General features: G+C 41.1%; 1 long non-coding RNA gene across 4 annotated transcripts in view; it reads right to left on the minus strand.

Annotated features, from left to right (window-relative positions):
- Positions 1-24657, minus strand: part of LOC108393068 (uncharacterized) — a 316705-nt gene that overhangs the window by 175095 nt on the left and 116953 nt on the right. Inside the window, exon 1 of one of the 4 annotated variants that reach the window (XR_005054629.2) lies at positions 3249-3859. The exons of the other annotated variants lie outside the window; for them this stretch is intronic. This is a non-coding gene — a long non-coding RNA (uncharacterized lncRNA). Of the gene's footprint in view, positions 1-3248; positions 3860-24657 lie in introns of those variants that run through there. 4 annotated transcript variants of the gene reach the window in all.

The raw sequence follows: 24657 nt of genomic DNA on the forward strand, positions 1-24657 counted from the left end.
TTGAGATTGATGATTTGTACCTAGTCTTGGTGAGAACTTAGTTGGCTTTACTCATGTGCGTGGTTACACAGCAAGAAATATGCTTATGTGACCAGTATATAAGGCACTCGAGTCAAGAATCCATTCTGGGCTCCCAGGTTCCTAAATGTTCTGTGCACATGTTGGTTCCTGATCCAAAAAGCGAGCATGTCTAGAATGACCTTACAAAAGGGAGGATAATTAGAATCTGGCCCAGACTGTCCAGCCCCTTCTTGTGGCAACCTTTGGCTGTGATAGGTATCTTCATTTTAATCTTATTGCTATTTTGTACCTTTCTGCATGCAATAGAGAGTAGATTCATGAACATTGTTGTTTGGGGTCCTGTGAATCTTCTTTAGCAATAAACTCTGTGGCTGTCACCATTATCATACCTGGCAACCCAATTTTAATAGGAATTGAATCCAAAGATGAAGGCCAAAATGTAGAACAACCAGAAACCATGTTACATAATGAAAAATTGAAAGAAGTAGAAAAGCCTCATTTAGAAAAAAAGATTTGAAGAATTGTAATATGGGATAGGGTTTTGTCTCTGTCTCTTCCAAATCTAAGATTGCATTATTAATTTTCACATATCCCTAGAAAGCAAAACAAAGCAAGTAGAATAATATTATTTAGAGGCATTTAAATGTGAGAATGAATTATCTATTAATGTTGGGGCTATTTGAACTGGAATTGGCTTCTTTGTAAGGTTGAAAGTTCCGTGTCTCCGGAATGTTTACGACTGGATGACATTTTCAAGTATGAATAGATAATACTATGTCTTCCTTTTGAGATTAGACACTCTATTTTCTACATTCCCATATTCAATGCTATTATAATTTTAAGATTTGTGAGTATAGATAAGAGTCCCTATTATAATGACATCAAGATTCATTAATGTTATTCACAGTACCCATAAAAAATTACTTTCATTCCGTATGTCTGAATTCACTGTGCACTGTGTATACTAGGCCCCACCCCCCAAACTTACAGCAGAGGTGAGCATCTAAGATTCAACTTACTACTAAAAAGCTGTCTTATTTTCTCACTGATTTTCTTGAGATTAAAATGAGAGTGCAAAAGGGAAACTGTAACTGAGAATCTCCACTACCTCTTGGGTGGCTGTTAGCATGACGCATCCAGGACACATGGCAATGTAAGGGAGAGTGTCCGGCACATGCCAGGCACTGAGGGGAGAAACAGTTGCCTGCCAGAAAAAGCCACCTTTGCACCACCCTGCACCTAGGGCCCTGGGGTACAGCCTGGTTCTGTGCGGAGCACACCAGATGGACCCATTAGGTCCAAGCACAGATAAACAGACAGGAGGCACAAAAGAAGACAGCCCTGCTGGCGGGCGTGAGGCTTCCCGAGGTGGAGAAGTGCTGTCACCTCCCTCCCTTGTGCAATGGTCCTAGGGGCTGTAGGCGGGAGGGCAAGGGCAGAGGTGGGGATCAGCCAGCAGCTGGAGATCCGGAGATTTGCAGGGTGGTGGGTGGGGAAGCAAACAGGACTGGAGCCTGAGTAACTAGGACCTGAGGACATTTTGAAAAGGCCAGAGAGGATGATGGGTCCTAAAACAAGGCCAGGTCACAGGAATATTCCACGTGGATGCATCCGGGGAGGGTGAGATTCTTGAAGAGGGGACACAGCTGTTCCCAGCTTGGCAGAGCAAGGGAGGGAGGGCGCAGGTGCCAAGCGAGTTCTGCGGCCATCGCCCACCCTTCCCACTCCCACAGTAGTACAGGAAAAAGGCTGGGACCTTTTTCCTCAGAACTACTTCTAAATAAATTACAGTTGGCCCAGTAGGTTTCCATTTCATTTAAAAAGATAGACCTCATGTCCAGGAGCCTGCTTGAAAAACCCCTCTACACAAGGCCTCAATGCAAGTACTACCTCTTTAAAGGACTCAGGGAAAGAAACAGGCAGCCCCGCACTCCCCAAACCTCCACTCCCCCACTGGGGCATCACGATCCATCCGTGGTCTAACAGTGCATAAATAACCAAAGAGGACACCTTCCTCATCTTGCTTAAGCCAGTGAGGTGTATATATCTTTAACAGATCCAAGACACATCTCAAACTGAGAGTGTAATTTCATGGTAATAACTTGTTTAAAGTGTTGCTGATTGCTTCCTATTTCTCCCCTGCTAATGACGTTTGCACCTTTCCAGTGTTCTTTTTGTATGGGCTGCTCTGGCAATGACCCTACAGGAGGCTGTTTGGACAACACAGGGCCTTTCAACAGGCTGCTAGGAACTACACTGGACACTCCTGAGATCTGAAAAGTCACTTTCCTATAGATTCAAACATTTTTGGAAAAAAGTTTTTTTTTCACCCTCGCCCAATATATCACTCCCTCACCATTACTGCTACACCTATAGTGTATACAGTCAGGGGGCAACTGAAAGCTCATTTGCTGTTCATAAATTTCCTGGTGACTGAAACCACTGAGAGAAAGGTGGTGTGGAGTGCCTCAATATATAGCATATAAAAGAATACATCTCGTGTAGTCTAGAAGTCCAGCGCGGAATGTCTTGGAAAGTGTGTTAGCAGTCAGAGAGTCATGTTAATGAGTCATGTTTTAATCTCTATTTTTAAAGCAACTCGTGTTTGCCAACACTGGCAAAGCATTTTCTTTCCCTATTGGCAATGGCCTCAAATTTGAATGATGAAGTAGCTTTTTCCATACTTTATGGAGAAAAATAAATAGCATGTTCCTTATGTCACCAGGGAATGTAATGCACGAAAACGCCTGGGAGTAAGGGACACACACAGCAAGTTAGCAGCGCTGTGTTCTAACCCATCGTTCAGCCTGTCTTCTCTTTTGGTTTCAACCAGTCCGTTTTCCCAATTACTCACCTTCTTCCAGCCATTGCTTTTTGGGCTCCCTGCGCACTCACCTCACTTGACTGCTATCAGAGGCAGGGCAATCCTGGGATCAGAGAAGTGGACAGACAGCAAACACCCCGGGCTATGTAGGGTCAGGTACCCATTCACCTGACCAAATTCGCTATTTCAGCCCAAAGGTGAGTGATCCAAGATATTTCACATGCGTCAGCAGCCACTATGACAACCCAGGCTTTGAATCACAAGGCAGTAGCAAACCCACCTAAAGTAAGAGATACCTGAAACCAGACCCAGGAAATACGTGTGCAGGAGGCAGGGAATTCGATCCACACTGCTAGTTAACAGCTCAGGCAAGTCCTAACTTCAAAAAGAGAGTGTTCCCAACCTTCAAGTCTATCATCCCAAAATGTAACATGGGGAGAGTTTTCCAGAGTTGTCACGTCAAGATTCCTTTCTACACTTTTTGGTTCACTTTCAGGAAAACCTTCTTGTCAGGGTCCAGTGCATTCCTGCTGCTATATCCTTCCTGTTAGGAAAGAAAGAAACTTTCATAGTCTCAGTCTCTGGAGAAGTTCATCACCCCAGTTTGTTCCATACTAATCATGGATCAACGTCATCATGTGTAGGTTTCATTCATTCGTTCATTCTTCTAGCAAACATAGGTACAATGCCTACTGTGTCCCACAGTGTTCAAGGTGCTTGAGGTACATCAATGATCCCTGCCTTCCTGGCACTTTTCTTCCAGTGGTGAGTGGGAGGGACAAGACCCCTGTAAGTAGGGTGCTTCCTATGTAGAGTCAGTAAGCGATATTGAACAATTGACTAGGGTAAGAGCATGGACAGGCAAGCTGCAGGACTAAGGTAGTCATCAGACTGGATCTTATCAAGCAGAGATGTTTGAGGCAAGTCCTAAAGGAGTTGAAGGAGTTTTCCAAGCTCCAAGGCATCTGGGAGAGAGTATTAAGGACCAGCCAGAGCAAATGCCCTGTGACCAGAGCAGGCCAAGTGTGACCCTGGAGCAATAAGGAAGCCACTGGGGCAGGATCTGAGGAAAATGGGCAGGGTGGTAAGCAAGGAGGTCAGAAAGGTGACAAGGGCTTCACAGGCCTTGGATTTTATTCAGTGCAAAGTGGAGAATCATCTGAAAGTTTTTGAGTAAGGAGTTGAAGGACCTTCTATTTTAAAAGGATCTCTCCGGCTGCCCTTTTGAAAACAGACTTTGTGTATGTGTGTGTGTGTGTGTTGGAGGGAGGGCAGGAAGAAGCAGGGAAAGGAGTTAGGAGTCTATTTAATCCAAGCAAGCGATGTTGGCTGCTCCACCAGTGTGGTAGCAGCAGAGATGATACAAAGGAATCCGAGTCTGGAAATACTCCAAAAGCAGCGCTGGCCAGATTTCCTGATGGGCTAATGGTGAGATGAGAGTGAAAGAGGAGTCAGTGATGACAGTTTTTTGACCTAATCAGCTATAAAGATGGAGTTTCCATCACTAGAGATAGGGAAGACAGCAGGTGGCAGAAATTGGATTGAGATCAGAAGTTTAGTTAAAATACATTGAGTTTAATAAATTTCATCATTTAATAATGACTGTAATATATTACAGTAATATCACATGCTATCCTATTGTTTTACAGATTGTAACCATTGAAGTTTGTCCCTTTTGCATGACTAAAGTCACAGGAAGATTAAAGCTGAAAAGCAGCTTAGGATCTGCAGACAGTGATTCTATGGACTGATCTTATCAGTAAGTTAAGAAAGTACACTATCTTATTTTGGAGGAAAGCATTGGATATTAGACAAACTCCATACTTGAGGAAATTGACCCGCTTGTTCTGATGAAAGTGATTTCTTCATCCCCTCAGTTGCCCTGCCAGCCTCACACTGGATTTTCTGTGCATGGAGCGTAGTGCAGATAATGACAACATGCCACTGCTCATGGTTGTGGCTCTTTGGGAAAGCCTACAAAAGCTGCCAGACCCAGAACACAGAGAAATAGGGACTTCTCCTAAAAACTAATAGTTTCCATACTAAATTAGTCTATACTTACATCTGAAGTAGTAGGAGCAAAAAGGTTTCATCGGTCAAACAGTGTTGTTGGAGGTAAAATATATAGAAAGTCTGGGAACTCAAGCAAGAAACTCTATAGGGTGGGTAATTTTTGTGAGGCTACAAGCAGGATGAGCAAAGAAAATAGCTAGCCATTCTGCCTCTTCAGCACATGGGTCTCATCTTAACCAAATTTGGAAATTAGATCTGGGCTGTTACTGCTCAGGGAGTGAACTCACTGAAATGGCAGTGGTGTCCCCACTGGGTGTTATTCCTAGGACAAAGGACCATAGAGTTACTTCTTTTTCTCTGTTCTTCTCTGCAAAACAATGGCTCCAATAAAATAGATAATTAATTCTTGTCAAGTGAAGAAGAAACTAATGACTCTTTTGACTCCAGAAATTAAATGGAATTTCACTGCTGCATTATATAAACAACTGGATAACTGGCTTTAAGAAGAGAGACCTAACAATTCTGCAGCTCAAGGAGCCAAGAAATGTATTCCCCTCTTATGTAATAACTCCAAGGTCTGCATTTCAGGCCAGCAGGCAACTCTGATCCTTGGCCATTCAGGAACCCAGGCTGATGGCAGGTCTGCCATATTCCAAAGGAGGTGTTTGGGGTCACAATTCCTGGAGGAAATGGGAGAGTAGAAGTTCAAGGCCAGGGAGTTCCTCTTAAGCAAGTTGTGCACTTCATTTCTGCTCACCTCTGTTGGCAGGAGCCAAGACACATGACCAACCCTTGCTGTAAGGGGTGGCCTGCTAGCTTTAGCTCTATTACTAAGGAAGAAGAGGAGGATGCAGTTTGGAAGGACACTCAGCTGTTTCCACCCCAGTGGCATTCTTCACTGTAAGGTGGGCTGGGTACTCAGCTACAAGGAAGGGAAGACACTTGTCTGAAGAAAACTGCTCTGTAAAACTGGCTTTTTGACCCTATTACGACCCCAGCTTTCCTAACCTCAGTAGAATTATGAAAAGGGCACATATTCCCCAAAATTCATATTATTGGGGAGTTTAAGAATTTTACCTTAAACCGTCTAGCTCAAATACCAAATCTCAGACTCTAGGATTCCATGATACCAATTTATTTGGACACTTGACCAGTATTGGGGTCTGTAGCTTGGGTAACCAAAATAAGTTTCTTAGATATATCAGGAGAAACTACACACATACACAATAGCTACACCAACACTAACAAACATACCTACTAACCTTTTGCTGGAAAACTTGCCATTTTTATACTACTTGAATGACACAGCTAATAAGTTTGAGGTCACTCGACCATGTACTATGGACTAGCAAAGGCTCCAATTTAACCAATAGTCTGAGAACAACCAAGGTTAACAAAACACTTGGAAACCTTTACTGGAGAAAAGGTTAACTTGTAGTAATTGCTAAGCTTTATTGAGTGTTTACTACATGCTAGCATTTTATATCTGTCAACTCATCCTAACCCTCAAAACTGGCCTGTAAAATCAGTATGAAGATGTGGAAACCAAAGCTCAGAGAGGTACCTTCCCTAGAATCTCATAAGTAATGACTAATTGAGCCAGAATATTAATACTTTCTGACTGTAAAATCTATGCTTTTCCCTTTACACTACTCTAACTATTCCAGCAGTAATTTGTGTTTGAGACACAAGCAGAGACCAAAATGCATATAATAAATTGGGATTATCCTGTGGCCCCAAGGTTAGATTATTCTGGGTGGTTCTAGTAGAGCCAGAAAAGGGGGAAGACACTGGAAAGTAGATTGAGGTTGAGAAGGGACAAGAGCTTTACAACATCCGGCTGACTGATGGTGTCAGCTGCCAACATGGCAGTGAGTTCCCCAGGGCTGGGGATATTCATGCAGAGGCTTGGACGGTGTTCATCTGAGTTTCTTCCAATGGAAAGTAAATTTGGTGACTTCTAAGGTCACTTCCAATTCTGTGGTTCCTCCGCTCTAACTTCCAATGCATAAGATGTCATTTTGCTGTCTTTGAAATTTTTGACTTACTTAGGATAATCACAATTTTGGCTCTACAGACTTAGATAACCTATTACCTGTTTTCTGAATCCACTTTAATTCCTGTCATGATGGCAGAATATAATATAAGAAACAGCAGAGCATATAGGTTGAAAGTTCATTTTTAATCAGGTAATTGGCACAGTGACTCTAAAACTTATCATTTAATGTGTCATTTAAGATCTGCAACCTTCCGTTTCCCCAACTGTGTAAGGGAGTAATTAAGTCTTTTCTTACCAGAATATAGTAAGGACTCATAAATGATTATTATTTTTATAAATAACAACATAGAATTCAGAGAACATTAGAAAATCTCAACCACACCTTTCATCCCAGAATTCTTGCTCTACTTTGGTAAGACACCATCTGTAAGTGGAAGCCAACCACATGCACAACCTACCACCTCCCTGCTGTAGTGTTTGGCTAATTGTTTGGTGAGAACCCAAAGTTTACTGCCTTCTCCTCATGTGCTGCAGTAGTGATCATGGCGAGGCAGAAGGGCTGCCATCCTTGCTGCATGCAACCAGTAAACATGAAAAGCAGGCAAGATCTTTCTCATGTATCACTTCTCTCAGAGAACAGGTGTGCGAAGTCTGGCCTGGAGTGAATAGAACCTAAAGCTAACTCACAAGGTATACCTGGAATAAACTTCATGCAACCTGCTCTAGATTTTGGGAGACAAGTTGATGTAAAGTCAAGGAGAAGAGTTAAATACTGAGGAAGACTGACAGAACATTATAGTTTTGTGGAAGGTGTAAGAATATGCTTTAATAAGTATGCATATTTTAAAATTGTCCCTGTCCTATATTTTTGTTTTGTTTCATTTGCCTAAGACATTGAATTTTACATGCATATATATATTAAGTTTCATAATTCACATGTTAAATATATTTGTTCTGTTGATATACACACATTTGAATCATTGGAAACTTTAACAGAACATTTTCTAGGTACCATGTTTGATAAGTGATATGTCTCTTATCTTTGATGGGCTAGGAACTATTTCAGTACTTTATATGCATTGATTCATTTAATCTGCAAATAGTTTATGAGGAAGATACTTTTATAATCCTTTCTTGTAGATGAGGAAGCATGCACAGGGAGGTGAAGTAGTTTGCCCTGGATCACACAGCTAGTCAGCTACAGGATCTGAAACCAGGCAATCTGCCTCCAGAAACTACACCCTAATTATTATTTCTGGTTGTCTGATTCTGACCAAGTCCCAGGGAAATCTCAGCCAAGGTGAGCCACCCCTGAAAGGTGCAGCTGGACAGAGGTTCCAGAGGACCACAGCTGGCTGTGGATTTGCAGCAGGCTGACGTACAGTGTGCACTGACCACGCCTCATAGCTCCTCCGGGTGACTTTCCATATACTGACTAGTGTTTATATATTTGGTTTCCCCAGCTGCAAGTCACAGCTGCTCATCTGTCAGGTACATTACCATTATGTCCATAAATGACAGCCTCCATTACCGTATTGAGCTCTAACCAGGCCCACCTCTCTCCTTGATAATGGTGCCTTGTAGCAGTATGGATGCTGGGTCTGAATCCTGTTTCCACAACTCACCACTTGTATAACTTTGGCCTTGTGACCTTACCTCCTTGAGCCTCATATTCACATTTGTAGCCAGAAGGTAAGACTTACAGATTGCAAGGGTTTAAGGTAATAAATGTAAAGCATACAGCCAATTCCCCTTCCCCGTAATGCCTAACATTTGAACTCTATTCATTCCTTATTTCTGAGCTGGATTTTCTTCTTGCCATATAAGAATGTTGGAAACATACAGATAACAGCAATTTAATTTTACTTTCCCTTATTTATTAAAGTTGAAATATTACTATTTTGGAAGAGTCATCACTTCTCAGCAAAGACATTCCTTGATGATGCTGGAATGTCTTCACGAGTGGTATCATGATGCTCTGTTCAAAATCTCTCTTCCGTAAGTTTAAAAAACTGATTATTTTAAAAACAACTTAAAAATTGATTTTTTAAATTATAGTTAAATGCACATAACATAAAATGTAACATATTAGCCATTTTTAAGTGTACAGTAGGGTTAAATACATTCACACAGTTGTGCAACCAATCTCCAGAATGCTTTGTATCTTGTAACACTGAAACTCTATAGCCATGAAACAACTTCCCATTCTCTCTTCCAACCCCTGGCAACCACCCTTCTACTTTCTGTCTCTAGGACTTTGACCAGTCTAAGTGCTTCATGTAAGGGGAATCCCACAGTATTTGTCTTTTTATAACTGGCCTACTTCAATTAGCAAAATATCCTCAAGCTTCATCCATGTTGTAGCTTGTTTCAGCATTTTCTTCCTTTGTAAGGTTGAATAATATTCCAATGTGTACATATAGCACATTTTCTTTATCTACTCATCTGTCAATGAATACTTGGGATATTTCCACTTTGCACTATTTATGCGTATGCTGCTGTGAACATAGATATAAAAGTATCTCTTTGAGACCCTGCTTTTAATTCTTTGGGGTATACACCCAGTGGAATTTTTATTTTTGAGAAACTGCCATGCTGTTTTCCATAGCAATTACATGATTTTACATTTCTACCAACAGTTTGCAAGGGTTCTGCTCTCTTTACATCTTCACCAACACTTGTTGTTTTCTGGTCTCGTTGATAATAGCATCATAGTGAATGTGAGACAGTATCTCAGTGTGGCTTTGATTTCCATTTCCCTAATGACTAGTGATGCTGACCATCTTTTCATGTACTTCTTGGCAGTTTGTATATATTCTTTGGAGAAATGTCTATTCAAGTTCTTCGTCCATTGTTTAATCAGCTTGATTTTTCTGCTGTGGATGATGTGTAGGAGTTCTTTATATGTTCTGGATATTATCTTCTCAAAGATGACTTGCAAATACTTTCTCACACTCTGTGGACTTCCTTTTACTCTGTTTGCTTCTGTCCTTTAATCTTACAGAGTTTTTAATTTTGATGTAGTCCAATGTATCTATTTTTCTTTTTGGTGCCTATGCTTTTGATGTCGTATCCATGTATAAACTGATATGTTATGCAGAAGGCTAATAAGACAATCACTACCTCTTTGCAGGCTGTCTCAGAATCTAAAACCTTTGCCACAAACATTCCCAGGGGAGCTTTGTGGAACTGTGAGTAAATAAACAGAACAAACCCTGTCACAGGAGCACCACTGAGGCTAGTAGGCATAAAATTGGAACCCCTTGTTTGTTTATTCGGCAGCCTGTGCCTGGAAGCCAGAGTGCACTGAGCTCTCGGGATTGTGCTTGAGAAGTACCTGCTGCTCAGCCTGCCTGCTGTCACAAGCCAGACAGGCAGCCCATGTGGAGGGTCATGTGTCAGTGAGTAATCACCAAGAAAAGCAACTCTCTGAAGGGCTGATCAACACATCAGGGGCAGGACACATCACAGGGACATGTGGATGCGTTTGCGTGTGTGTGCGCATTTTAAGTACCTATTATGATCTGTCAAACATGATCAAGTGTCTTTAATTAAGTGCCTGGGCCAGTCTGTATGCACACATGTGCAACTGTTCATTTCTACCCACTTGTAACTTGATAAACATTTTCTATGGAATTGCATTTTAATTTATTTACCTAAGCAAGTAAATAAAATACATGTTGAAAGAATTTTTCCTCTTTTGCCCACTCTTGGAATTCCAGTAAACATTTGTATATTTCATATACATCCTCATATATGCATACACACACTCTGTCCAATTATTCATGCTGCCAAATTAGAATTTAGAATCTAGAGGGAGGTGAACAGTCACTTAACTGTCCAATATCTTCAGTGAATTTTGTGTGTTTCAAATGCTCTGGCTAGTATTTGAAAGAATGTATTATGTCTAACACTACTTCTCTTAATTTTTAATTCTTTGTATATTTCAGCATGAATTTAATCCATCTGATTCTTTTACTCTAAACTCATCAAAGTGGTACTTGGTAATTGATGTTTGATGTCCAGAGTGGCTTGTGGGGTTTTAGGTCATAAAGATTCCCTCCTGCATGCCCATCTGCCCTTCCCCTCCCATCCCCACAGCACTAGCTATACTCAAGAGGTTATATTTTATTTACCTGACATAGTTTCAAATGACCAGAAATGTGTACTTGAGCAAATGTCAAAGCTGTCCACCTTCTATAGTCACGATTTGGGAGTGTAATAAAGTGCAAGGCCCTGAGGGCTGTGTGTGCTCAGCGGGGCCCAGCTGCTCGGGAGGCAAGACCACACACTCCCTGTTGTCCCTGGCTTTGGGTCTGTATGCACAGTGATGTCCTGAGACACTGCTCTCCATGACGGCTACAACTGCTCCCATGCACACAGCGCACACACACGCAGACATAAATGGGCCCCAAGACAAAGAGATGCATGCAATCTTTCTACGATTACTTCAAAACAAGCTCTTAACTCAATAAAGCCTTCCTGTGTCAGGAAAACAGCACACTCCACTACTCATACTTTCACAAATTCTACCAGTAGGAAACTTGGTACCATCTTTTAAGCCTTGGTGCTTCTGTAAGTCGTTTGAAGACCAAAGAATGCTTAAATACTTCACATGAGAAGAAAGGTCAGTCTATTGTTTCAAAAAACATGGCAGAATTTTAGCACCAGATGTGGTCTTTAGGATCACATAATCTTTAAAATGTCAGCTGTTCACGTTTCTTAGAATAGTAACTTGTCCGTTTTGTTACTGTATTTGTTCTTTCTTTTAAACATTTAGTGACATATGGACATGGCCTGAGTGGGCTCTTCCATTCACTCAATAAACATTTACTGACCACCTACATGTGTCAGACACTCTGCTAGGCCCCGGGGCTTTCAGAAGGCAAGCCTGTCCTTGAAAGAAATACCATGCCCTCCCTGCCTGTTGAAAGCTCAGCACTCACAGTCCTTTCTCTGCAGACACTGTGCCCTCGTGAGCCAGCTTCATGCGTACACACACAGGGACAAAGCACATGAGAGATGAAGGGCTGCCTAGCCATCAGTCACAAATGCCTTATAAAGAGTCTCTTAAGCTTAAAACCATTCTTCTTTCACAATATCAAAGACCAAATGAATGAACATTTGTATAAACTGTGGTACTCTAAATAATCACAGTGCATCGCCCTCTCAACCTTCTATGCATTGAACAGTTTACTGGTACTTCTACATCGTAATGTGAAGGTGGAATCTTGAGAAGGGAGAAAGTAGTAGTCCATACTGGCAACTCTGACCTTACGGTACTTCTTTTACTTTCTGGAAATAGAAAGCTTCTGCTTTTTGAACATTTTCTAGCTCTCCCATCTCCCTAACAACTTCATTCTACTGTCATACCATAAAGGAAAAAGTTTCAGACTACTAATTCAGTGAGGTCATCTGAATTTTTAGGTCCTTGAATAGGAATCATACTGTGAAAAGAATGAGCCTAGCTCAAATCAGACATGCTGAGAGCTTATCTTGCCAGGACATAGGCTCCCCTGTGGGTGGAGGAGATGACCATCACTGCCTTTTTCCCTTCTCCACTGAGTCAAGCAGATGTGGTTAGTCACTGTGCAAGAGAATGTGTGGACATGTAAGTATTTGTGGTTGCCAGGTCCAAATCAGTCAGGCAGTAAATTCCCTGGGAGCCCCATTAGACACTACATTTTGCATTCACCCACCAAATGGGTGCACATGCCCCTTAATCTGTCTTCCTGCAGGAGGGCTTCCCTGGCACCATGTAGTCCGAACTTGAGGCCAGCCTCTCCCTGGAGCACCGTTCTGTGAGTTATAGCCTGCAGCATGGGGGCTGAATGGAAAACAGCCTCCAGAAACTCAACTGGAAGGGCTGACCGGAATTCAGCCTGACGCTGAGAATGGCAGGAAAGCTTCTATTATTCTACTTCATTCTATCTGCTGTGAGGCAGCTCGGCGCCTGGAGTCTGACCGAGCTTAACTCATTTCCCTGGATTTCCGAGTCACAGCCACAGTGCCTACTAAAGCCAAATACCTCACTCCTGAGGCTCACTACATTTCCTGATATAGGATGCACTTGCCTGTCTCCTGGTGACCTTAAACACTAATAAAGGAGTCATAATATGACCTAGACAAGACTTGGAAGTCAACCAGAATGCCAGTGATTGACGGGAGTGCTTTCAGTTTATCTACTGTTTGTCCTGACACTCTGGCATGGTTCTTTTTATTATGATTGCGGGCGGGGGAGGCTTAAAAATACACTGCAGGCGTCACTCTCCACATCGGTGAAGGTTAATCCGAAGGTGTGGCAAAAGAAACTCTGTGTTACATACAGACTGGAAGCCCACAGGCTCCAGCTACGATTTTTCTTTCTCTTCCCCCAGCTTGTTGGAAGGATGGCATTGGCACTTTGGAAACAATTCTCAAATGTGAATTGCCCAATGCTGCTCCCGGGGTTAGAACAGCAAACACTCTCGCTGACTTTCTGCGTGGCTGACTGCTTTGGTCATGTCTGCTTGCCCTCCCCCAAATGCTGCTATCAAAGTGAGTAGCATTTCTGCAGAAAGATCATGAATTCACGGTCCCACCCTTTCTTCTTTTAGTCTTTATATATTTCTTCCTAAATAAGATAAATGTCTGATCAAAAAAAAAGATCAAATGTCTGATGCATGATGTGGATCTATAATTAAAATATATACTCACATTGCAAATCAGTTCTGAGGGGGATGACTGGAGTCATAGCTCCCATTTGTTGCTTGTCATGTTCAGTGTCTTTCAACTCAAATTCCTCTTTTTTGAAGGCGGCTTTTTATATTTCCACTACTCCTCTCTCTGTCTAGTTAGTACATTTAGATTCAGCTGGTCAACTTATATCAAACCAGACTGGGCACAGAGGCAGGCTACCCAAACGTTGGTTGCCCTTTTGTATTTGGAAAGTGTCCACTAACTAGTCAACAAGCAGGGAGTTCTTTTGAAACCCGCCCTGGGAGTTTCAGTTTTCCATCCCCAGGGACGAGTGGCCTAATATATCATGACCAGAATTGTCATCCTATATGAGCAAAAGCAATTGGGGTCAGACACTCCACCCAGGGAAGCAGGGTCAGACCAGAACAGCATGGTTATCCTCTATGATAGCTGCCTCAGCAGAAAAGCTCTGCAAACATCCTGGTTTCTGGGCTAACCTGCCAGGGGTTTACTTCTTACTAAGCCCTTCCTGAACTTGTTTATATGCTAATCCTCTGCTACATCTTGGAGTAATGGACTTTTAATTTTAATACGTACTGTGTGTTAAGTTTTTCTATTATCACCTTATCTTTCTCTCTTTCTATTTTACGATGTACATCTGGATTTGGTAATTTGATGAGTAAGTTATTCTAATAATTTCCTTCAACTTATATATTTCTAATGTTATTTCCTTTTAGCACTTATATTTCTATGTTGAAGAATTCCATAATCTGTTCTATTAGATTCAGATTTAACTAATACTTTTGAGTTCCCACTATGTGCTGGGTACTGTGGTAGATTCTTTCTTAACAGTAATAATAATAATAATAATAATGATACCACCTAATATTTATTATGAGCTTACTGTATGCTAGGCATTGCTGAAACACTTTTGGTAAATTATCTTATTTAATTCTTACAAGAATCCTATGAGAAGATTTATCTCATTTACTCTGAATAACCTTACGGATTTATACTGTGATCCTTACTATACAGATGGTAAGTCTAAGGCTCAGAGAGTTTTAAGCACTTTGCTCAAGGCCAAGGACCAAAAACCAAGATTCATACCTAGATCCTTATCTTTCTATAGCAGCTTTCATCCCACTTAGCTACCTTGCATAAAACCATAAAAAACTAGTTTTAATTCTATTGGATGCTTGCCTCACCTAACTAATCCTTAGACCTGGGTTGTTCCTAACATATTATATAGATATTTTGAAAGGAAATTTCTGAATTGTTCTTCTATTGGTCTATTGTAGATTGATGCTAACACAGAGAAGTTAACCTGATACAGTCTCTGAACACAATGTAATTGTAGAAGAGCAGATCCAGCCATCAAATACACAATATGGTGCAAATATACTTTAATTCTCATCAACTAGCAGTTTGTAAATTCCATGTTCTACACAAACAGTTAATACAAAACCATGGTTAATACCTCAGGAACTTACTTTAATACATTTGCTATGTTTGATTACTCACACTTTGTTTATGGGAATGTCATACTATATTAGTGATCTTCTACTGACAGGAAATTCTCCATAAAATAATCTGGAACAAGAAATTGAAATGAAATCTTTAGAATTATTTAAATATGTGCATGTTCAAAGGACTTCTTTCACTTTCCTTTAAATTCACACCTGTTTCCTTAATCCGTTCTTTTAAATGCTCATTTTCTATCCTTTTAATCCCCCTTGAACACCCTCCAAATTCTGTTTCTCAAGCTGTGGATCCCAGAAATGGTCACAAGTTACCAACATTGACTAAGACACAGAGACAAAGATTCTTATGGTATCTCCTTGTATTCTGAATTCCCCATATTGTGCTTAACAAAGCGTTATACTCTAATATGTTGCCTCTTTACACTAAAAAGTAATCTCCCCATCAAAAATGTAGATGAAAATTTACAAGTGCATAGTCTAGATTTCTTCTTGAATTAGACTACTTTGCCTTTCCCACTTAATCTCAAATCTGGGTAGCTTTTATTTTTGCCTGCCCATCAGTGTGGAGGCAACTGCGTGCTTTATGTTTGCTCTGTTCCCGTTTTAGATTTTCACTTTAATCATGATCCCAAGATCATAACCTATAGAATAAATATTTCCCAGGATACCACAGGAAACTAGTAATAATGCCCCTCTCTGAGTTCATCATAGCCCAGTCCCCAAATGTAGCTTGTGCAAATTTCAAATGGAAATAACATTATCTGCAAGGTGCTATCCACTTCTTTCTTAAATCAACAAGTTCCTAACAAATTTGATGTCATCTGAGAAGGAGAAAATTGGGCATGGAAACCTGATCACTTCAATCACACAACCAGCCTTGCCTCAATGCACAAGGTTCCCCCAGTTGTTCTTGTGGAGGAAGAGAGCAGGGGTGATCAGCTGCCCGTGGAGCTGTGCTGTCCTGTGGTATCAGTGGTGCACACCCTTGAACTTACAAGAGTTTGTCTTCTTCCAAGTGGCTGATTCAGACACAGTCCTGTCTTTTTCTTTCTTATTTTTTTATTAAGGTATCATTGATACACACTTATGAAGGTTTTACATGTAAAACATTGTGGTTACTATATTCACCCATATTATCAAGTCTCCCCCATATCCCACTGAAGTCACTGTCCATCAGTGAAGATGCCACAGTTACTATTTGTCTTCTCTGTGCTACACTGCCTTCCCTGTGACACTACACATACCACCTGTCCTAATCATGATACCCCTCAATCCCCTTCTCCCTCCCTCCCCACCCACTTTCCCCCACCCATCCACTTCGGTAACCGTTGGTCCCTTCTGGAGTCTGTGAGTCTGCTGCTGTTTTGTTCCTTCAGTTTTGCTCACAGTCTTGTCTTTTTAAAAATAAATGCATCAGGATGAAAGCACTAAAGTCATTTGTAAAATCACCACTGCAATGTTGCCTGGTTATTTCTTCACAGCTAGTTATCCCCCAAATAAAAATTTTCACTAGCATTTCATCAGTCACATTAATTGAAATGCTAAGCTAAATATTTTGCCATCTTTACATGCATTGAGAACTAATAAGTTGATTTCTACTTTTGATTTTATAAATCTATGTGAAATAGTTATATTTCTTGGTCTTGGTTATATGCATTACAATGATCAGAGACTATTAAGCCACGGTAATGTACAATAATTATTTCAGCTTTAGCCATAAAGATCATTCCAAGGATAAATTGAGATTTTCTATAGATTTGTAATCATTAATGCATATGATATAGAAATATCTTTTTTGATTTTCAAATTACTGAAGCCACCTTGGGCCTCCTGTCACTTCAGTTTTTGCAAATGCTCGATTATTGTTGCATTTGTTTCAGACTGTGGTTCATGAAAAGGGTACATTTTTTCCAGGTAAGGAGAGGTTTATACATTATATTTCTCCCAAAGCTTAGTATCAGCAGTGAGAGTTCCACATTTTTCCAGAAAAACTGTGTGTGACCTAAAAGAAGTTTCAGAGATTATCTACATGAGTATTGCTCAGATTATGCTCTGAGGAGTCCTACAGGCTTCTCAACCACACCTGAGCAGAGGGCCAAGGACACAAGTCAGGGTCAGCTGGAATAGGGGAGGGCTGGAGACAGCTGCACAGTCTGAGGCCCTCAACCAGAGCAGGCTCCAAGTTTGATCCTTTCTACTCATTGGAATTCTGCATAAAGTTTCACTTGAAGAAAGATTCATGTGCTCCCAGGAATATGAATAATATTGTGCATAATAAAAAAGACAAAACCTAATGGACAAATGCCTCAATTTTGTAAGCAAGGACTTGAGTTTAGAGAGAATAAATGATTTGCTCAAGGTAACACAGCCATTAAAAATTGGGTTGAATTAGGGATTGCTAAAACTTTAAAGGGTATGTTTAATTGAATCACTATTTATCAAAGGCCAGCAAAATGTAAGGTACTGTGCTAGGTCTCCAAGGAATAAAGAAAATAACCTACAACCCTAGGTAGAAATCTAGTACAAAATGCTAAAGAAAAAACACTAAAGATCACCCCACCCAACCTACTTGTTTTAAGGGCTTAACAGTCTTCTCAAAGCAATGTTTCAAGTAAAAGGATCAGAACAGGAATCTGACTCTTCCTGCTTCAATTATACTGCACTTTCCACTATGCCAGGGCACCCCAAATTTTGTTCATGAACACCTCCTCTCTCAGGATGACCCTCCACTTAGAAATCCAACTGAATATTTGCATTTAAAAGGTCTTAAAAGTCCTACAGTTAAGAAAATGTGCTGAAATGACAGTTCCAATAATTACCATTCATGCTGTATTTGCTTCCCAAAGAACACAATTTGAGAAACTCTGCACTATACTTCTCCTCTAGACTTTACTAGATTTGACACTGAACTCTAGTGGGATCTTCTTTTAAAAACCTCATTTCCATGGTTTAGTGATAAATGAGGCTTTAGAAACATCATCTCAGTGATGTGTTAGATCATATAGTTAGATATATTCTTTATATGCACATATTTGAATGTTACAGAAAATACTGTGGATATATGTCCAGATAAGTGTGAAATAAATGCAATATACGAAGTGCTAACAATGCATTGTTTTAGTTTAATATCATTTCATACTTGTTCGTGTCTGACACAGAATCCCAATGCATATTTATCTTCTTCCTAAATATAATGCATGCATTATAATTCACTGGGAATACTGAATTAATTTTAATAAGGTAAGGATTGGAGACTACCTCTGCCCAGTTTTCAGAGATAAAATGACTTACCTGCAAAACGAAAATCAGTTTGCTTGTCTTATAAACACATTTATCTTGGTGCATTTTGTTTAGGACAGTATGCTAAAAATAAAAAGGAATAAATAGCAAATTTCCCCCCCAAATTATCAGGCAAGGTGCACCAAACCAAAATAATACTGTAAATCTTGGGAGAGAACCTGTTCTTGCAAGATTTGTCAACCAATTTTTCAAGATCAAAAGTGTTTATATAAGCTCATGAAATCTTGGATCCTTTCCCAGACTAAGCCTCCAACACTTCTGAGGTTGGCCCATCACCAATATTTATAGTATTCCTGGCATTTCATGGGATGGATTCATAGGTCTCTATGATAGGCAGGCTTCTTAATATAAAGGAGTGCTGGAACAATTTGCTATGTGTGAAAGGCAGTCAGACTGCACTGGCATTTTGCATCAGGAAGGAAATGATTTGCAGGTACCATGAACCTGTTGTATCTTGTCAGCTTTGTTAGCTGAGAACATCATTCAGGAACCATTAGTGCACAGAGGCCCATGCTGCCCACCTGACAAGCACTCCTTGCCAAGTGATTTGAGTCCTGTGTTTAGGCAATGTTCCTTCCTGTAGTATTACCTTTCCTTACTGGAAGCTTTCAGAAACAGGATCTTCAGTATGCAGATTCACTAACCCTTTATAATAAGACCTAATGTAGTTCCTTACACTTAGTAGGCCTTTATAATAATAACTTTCAACAAATTCACGCACTCACCCAAGTTAGAACACGTAAGCTAACAGTAAATCCTGAGCTCTCTAGTAACACAGACCCCTAATGATTGATTATCTACAGTGACTTTCTTTTCCACAGTCGGGTCATTCTTAATAATGTTTCTAAAGATTGCATAATTATTGAACTTTGATTGCCAATGGCCATAGGTGCTCTTTTACCCACCAAAGTAGGATTCTCCCCTAAAATCATTGTTATTTGATCCCTTCTAAGAAATCCATTCCCCTGGATAATAAGGGTTCATACCTGCAACATTATGCTCAAGGCTCTCTAACCTCAAAAGTTTTCACTTGCAATCAGGTGTAAGATGCTGTTAGAAATGACAGAGATAGTGAGATAGGGGTCCTGCTCTAAAACAGCTTCAATCTCACAGTAGAAACAAGACAAACACAAATACAGGCAGTGACACTTATAAATCATCAATTAGTGGAATTTGATAGTGCTACTATAGGAGTGAGGATTTGGGGGCTTACTGGAAGATTGATAATTGAATGTGTCCATCTGCCCTTTGGACAATGACGATATAAACAAGTAGACATCCTCATTCAACATAAGATTTAAAGCTGAAATCGAGGCTCAGCCCTGTGCCCCAGCTTCTTCCAGCTCTTGCCTCACTGTCCTCCTTCCTGAAACATGTGTGCTTTCTCCTCCATCATCCCAGCAGTGCCCCAGGCCTTACCTTTCCTTTCACCAACCTCATCCAGCCTAACTTGCCATAGGAACTTGACCTTTTGCCCCCCCACCCCCAGTCCTGCAGCAGGATTAGAAAGGGACCAATTTAACAGGAGAGTGAGGCAGTGAGTGCACCCATAACAGTAACCCCAACAAGGGTGCTCTTCCCCCAGCTGGTCACCACATGTATTAATGTGGTTGATAACTTACAACTTGCAGTCCTGCAACATGTAGCAGGCTTAGACTACTTGCAAGGCAGCTGCCAGGCAACCTGGGAACAGCTCTTAGCAGAGAAACATTTCAGGTGGTGAGCAAGAGTCCAGCCCTATCAGAATATGTCCTGTGAGGCAAGGCTGCCGGTTGACAGGAATAATTACAAGGGCTGCCTAACTGCCATGGCAAGAGAAACTTCACCCAAGTGTTTTCAGGTAACTGCTAGCCCTGGCCTGGCTGCCTTCCATGGGCCCCACAGCACACGGCCCCGTGTGAAGTGGATGTTTTACAGCAAGTTACAGCAGCGCAACTGTTTGCACTAGAACTTACCCAGGTATGCCAGACAGCTGTGCCAAAGCATGCCTTACTGTTGCATTAATTCAAAAGCAACCCACAGAAAAAAAACATTTGACCCTGACTGCCAGTTTCAGTCATTATCAGGAACTGATTACTAAACTCAATTAATAAAATGTTTCTGAGTACCAACTATGTGTTTGACCCAGGAAATAAAGGAGGTATGGACCCTAACTCAAAGATAGGGACATTACCCCAACCCTTAAGCTATATCCTATTTAGAATGGACACATACACATGAACACATACATACACACACACACACACACACACACACACTCCAATGGTAAGTGCAAAAATAGAAATAAGTAAGAACTAAAAGAGACAGATTATTTCTGGCTCAGACAGGCTTCCCAAAGGTGATGGTATTAGAACTGAACTTTGTAGGATAAACAGAAATTCTCCAGGCAGAAAAGAGAGGGAAAAGGTCCAACAGATAGAGGGAACATAATGCTCCAAAGTGTGAAAATATGCAGTGGTGGGAAACAAATGAGTAGATCAAATTTATTGAGGGTAAATCTTGAGCAGATGAGTCTGGGTGAGCAGTTCCTGCTTGCAGACCCCTAGATGCCAAGCTAGAAATCATACCCCATACAGCACAGTGGGGAGATATTACAGGGCTATGCAGGGTGTGATGTGATCAGGTTTGTTCTAAAAGTTCGCTCTGGCAGGCCCTGCTGGAGGAGGACACTAAAGATAGCTCAAAGACCATTGTCACAGTCTGGGCATGAGAAAGTGAGGGCCTCCACTGACGATGTTGAGGAAAGAATAGTTCTGCCTGTGGGCTCACAAACACTGCAATGGTGCACTCATTCCTTCTGCAGCCAGACTTTGGGTTTTGATGTGCATTGATTTGTTACTGAGTAAAGACCATCATGGTCTCAGAAGGAAGTATTACTAGAAGAATACTAAAATGATAGAATGGTAGAATAATATTTAAATTGAAAAAATCCTAACATGTCTATTCCACTCACTCATTTTACCAACAAGTTAGTTAGTTGGTAACTAATGGCAAATTGCAGTCTGGCAGCCAGATCCCCAGCCAATGAGACAGTGAGTAGTTTTGTAGGGTACTGTTATGGATGAATTGTATCCCCCAAAAGACATGTTGAAGTCTAACCTCCAGTACCTATGAATGTGACATTATTTGGCAATAGAATCTTTGCAGATGTACCCAAGATGAGGTCATTAGCATGGGCCTTAATCCAAAAGGACTGGTGACCTTACAAGAAGGAGATAGCTAAGTGATGGCATAAAAACACAGGAAGAAAGCCATGTGAAGATGGAGATTAAAGGTATTCAGCTGCAAGCCACCTAAGGCCAAGGACAGATGGCCACTGCCAGTATTTAGGATGAGGCTAGGAAGACTCTATCCAGAATCTCAAAGGGAGCATGCCCCTACAACACCTTGATTTCAGACTTCTAGCCTAAATAACTATGAGAAAATAAATCTTTGTTGTTTTAAAGGACCTGTCTGTAGTGCTTTATATGACAGCCCTATAAGACCAACACAGATTTGGTGAAGGTTTAAATGTTTTGCATATGCATATCTCTATGCTTAGAAAAAGTCCCCTCTTGAATAGCTTCAAAGATAATGCTTAATGTAGACCTGCATTTTAAAAAAATAATAAAACTATAAGCATTACACCCTATAAAGGGCTTTGGTTTAATGGTAAATCTCATGTTCACAATGAAAAGATTTTAGCAACTAAAATTTGAGTATACTTTATAAGCCATTTAATCCCTTATCATTTAATCTTTACATCAGTTCCAGGGGGTGAGAAGACAGTTCATTGTCCCAAAGTTGCCAAGTGTTGGAGTCAAAGCCAAATTACAAAACTTCTAGCTCCAAATCTGGTGCTCTACCCTGCATCCTGCCCCATTGGTGGCTTTAGTATCTTCTCTCTGGTGAGAACCATTCAGGAGAAGCTGAGGTTTTAAATGGGGATAATATCTGCCCTGGGATTGCTTATGTATGTGCTAAGAAGAGTTGTCTTGAACTATTAGGGCCAGTGCCAGCAAGCAGTTCTAATCCCAGGAAAGAAATGCTACTGATATAATGAAATAATGTAAATAGTCTAATTCATTCCGACAAACGTTCATATTCAGAGCATTTGGGAGTAGACCAGAAAAAGCCTATAAAATGACATATTGTTGCATCTCCTCCCCAGCTGTCTCCTGAGTTGGAAGAAATAAGCTTTTCTTAGAGGAGGAACATTTATAGCCTTGAAAACCAGAACCAGCTCAACTTCTAGACAAACTGGGCCTACTCTTGTCTGAAGCATCATCCTATCTCAATTCTCATTGTGGGATTTTATGATTGGTAAGGAAAATCATGCCTTGGGTAAGTGACACATTCAGGTTTTGTTATTTTTACTTTGGAGTTTTCATTCATTCATTTGTTTTTGAGCCACTGGAGATCTTGTTTAGGTAATTGCAGGGAGACAAATAATTGACCAACAATTAAAAAGAAGAGTAGGAATCAATTCCTGGAAAATAATGTGATGTATGGACCCCAAAATGCCATTCATCATAAATGGGCTAACAGTGTTATGGTAAATGCAGCTGTGTCTTGTATCTGGCCTCATTTGGGGACAGGGGAAGGAGAAAGAGGAATGAAGCCTCTTTACTTGTATAGATCAGTGAAAGACAGCAGCTTTCTAATAACAATCCAGGGGATCTTTATTAAAGTAGCAGGAGAGTGTGACATCCAGTCTCAGCTAGGAGGAGACCTTGGCACAACACCAGCAAAGCATTGTGTTCCTAGATTCTACAATGCACAGAGTCATGCTCTATTTGTTTATGTCCTGAAAGTACTTAAAAGTCAAGGATAGAGACTCAAAGTTCAATCTCATCCTTTCATGTTTCTGACTGGACTGAAGGCACGTACGTACATGACCAATCCCCCATCCAAGCCATAAGTGTGTGGACTGTTTCATCACAGGACAGACACCAGAAACACAGCAAATAATGTCTGTCTTCACATCTGTACTAAAGTGTTTCTCCACGGGAGTTGTGGTTCCAGGTGTGTTAAAGTGTTCTCCAGACTAAGGATATTTGTGCAGACTATGAAGAGTTTGGGTTACAGCTTTGAATGAACTTCTTACACGCTCACATAGCCTTCTCTACCCTTCCTCAACTCAGGTCCTTCAATGAAAGTCAGGTCAGTCATGTTACAGTATAACTGGGAGGAACCTCCAAATTCTTCGGTCACCCTGGAATTTCATGAATCCTTCATTATTTTAAATAAAGAAGTCATGAGTTGCATATTGAAAGTCTTTTTCTTTCCTTTTCCCTTTTTTGAGGGGAAGTAATGGATTTTTCATTTTAATGTTTATTGTAACAGGGCTTGGATTTGCCCTATAGTTTTTAAAGTAACAATTGCCATTCCCCACCCAGTATCCCCACATACTTGCAACTGTTTATAAAGATTTTATTCAAAAATTCCTAAGAGACTGAGCAGTTTCATAGGGATAATTGAGAAGCAACAATTTATGCCCCACAGGTTTAATGCAGATAGATTTTTGTGGTTTTAAGAGTTAAATCTCCAGAACCCCCACCTCTTTACATCTGTCCCCACTTTGGAGAGAGACTCCAACCTTGGGCTGTGCAGAGCTGTCCCTGAATGCGTGCCCACAGCTGACCCCAGCAGCACCACACACAGCTTTTGACTTTCCGCCCTGGGAGCTCCTCTGCCCAGATTTCCGGGAGAAGGGCAAGCCTGCCCGCTTCCCTGCTGCCCCAGAGCTGTGAGTGACCTCCCAGAAGCACAAAGCAACTGGCAGAGCAGTTGCTGTGAGGTCTGAGACTCCCCCAGCGCTGAAGCGGTTAACTGGTAGGACGACCCAGAGAAAGAAAAATAGACTGAGAACTGCCCTGTGCTGGAGGAGGGCTAGAAAACGAGGCTGTCGCTGTTGTTTTCATTGTGTGCACTCTAATCAGGGAGAGTAAGAACAATGATGCATGTAATGCTGATTTTGGACCGCGTCCATGCAGCTTTTCCCAGGCTAGACAGCCTTGGGAACCACTGATAGAGTGGCACACCAGGGGCACAGCCTCAATCACCAAGCCCAGGGCAGGGCAGCCTTTTCTGTGGATAAAATATGTGAGGGATGACAAGAATCTTCCCAGCATGGGAAGTGGCAGTAACGAAAAAATACACAACAGGGGAAAGCTGTGATGGTTTTGCATCTCGCAGCCTGGCCACGGGGACATGATATTTGAGAGATAAGAGACTTTTCCTCCTACCCACCCCATCCCATTTTTCTTTTTTGTTTGTTTGTTTCCCTTTTTGCATTCAACTTGCCCTCCCTTTCTTCTCCACTCCCCTCCCCCAAACTCCCTCCAGCACACTTTGAAGCA

This window comes from Manis javanica, chromosome 13 (assembly GCF_040802235.1).
Source record: "Manis javanica isolate MJ-LG chromosome 13, MJ_LKY, whole genome shotgun sequence".
Taxonomy (NCBI): domain Eukaryota; kingdom Metazoa; phylum Chordata; class Mammalia; order Pholidota; family Manidae; genus Manis; species Manis javanica.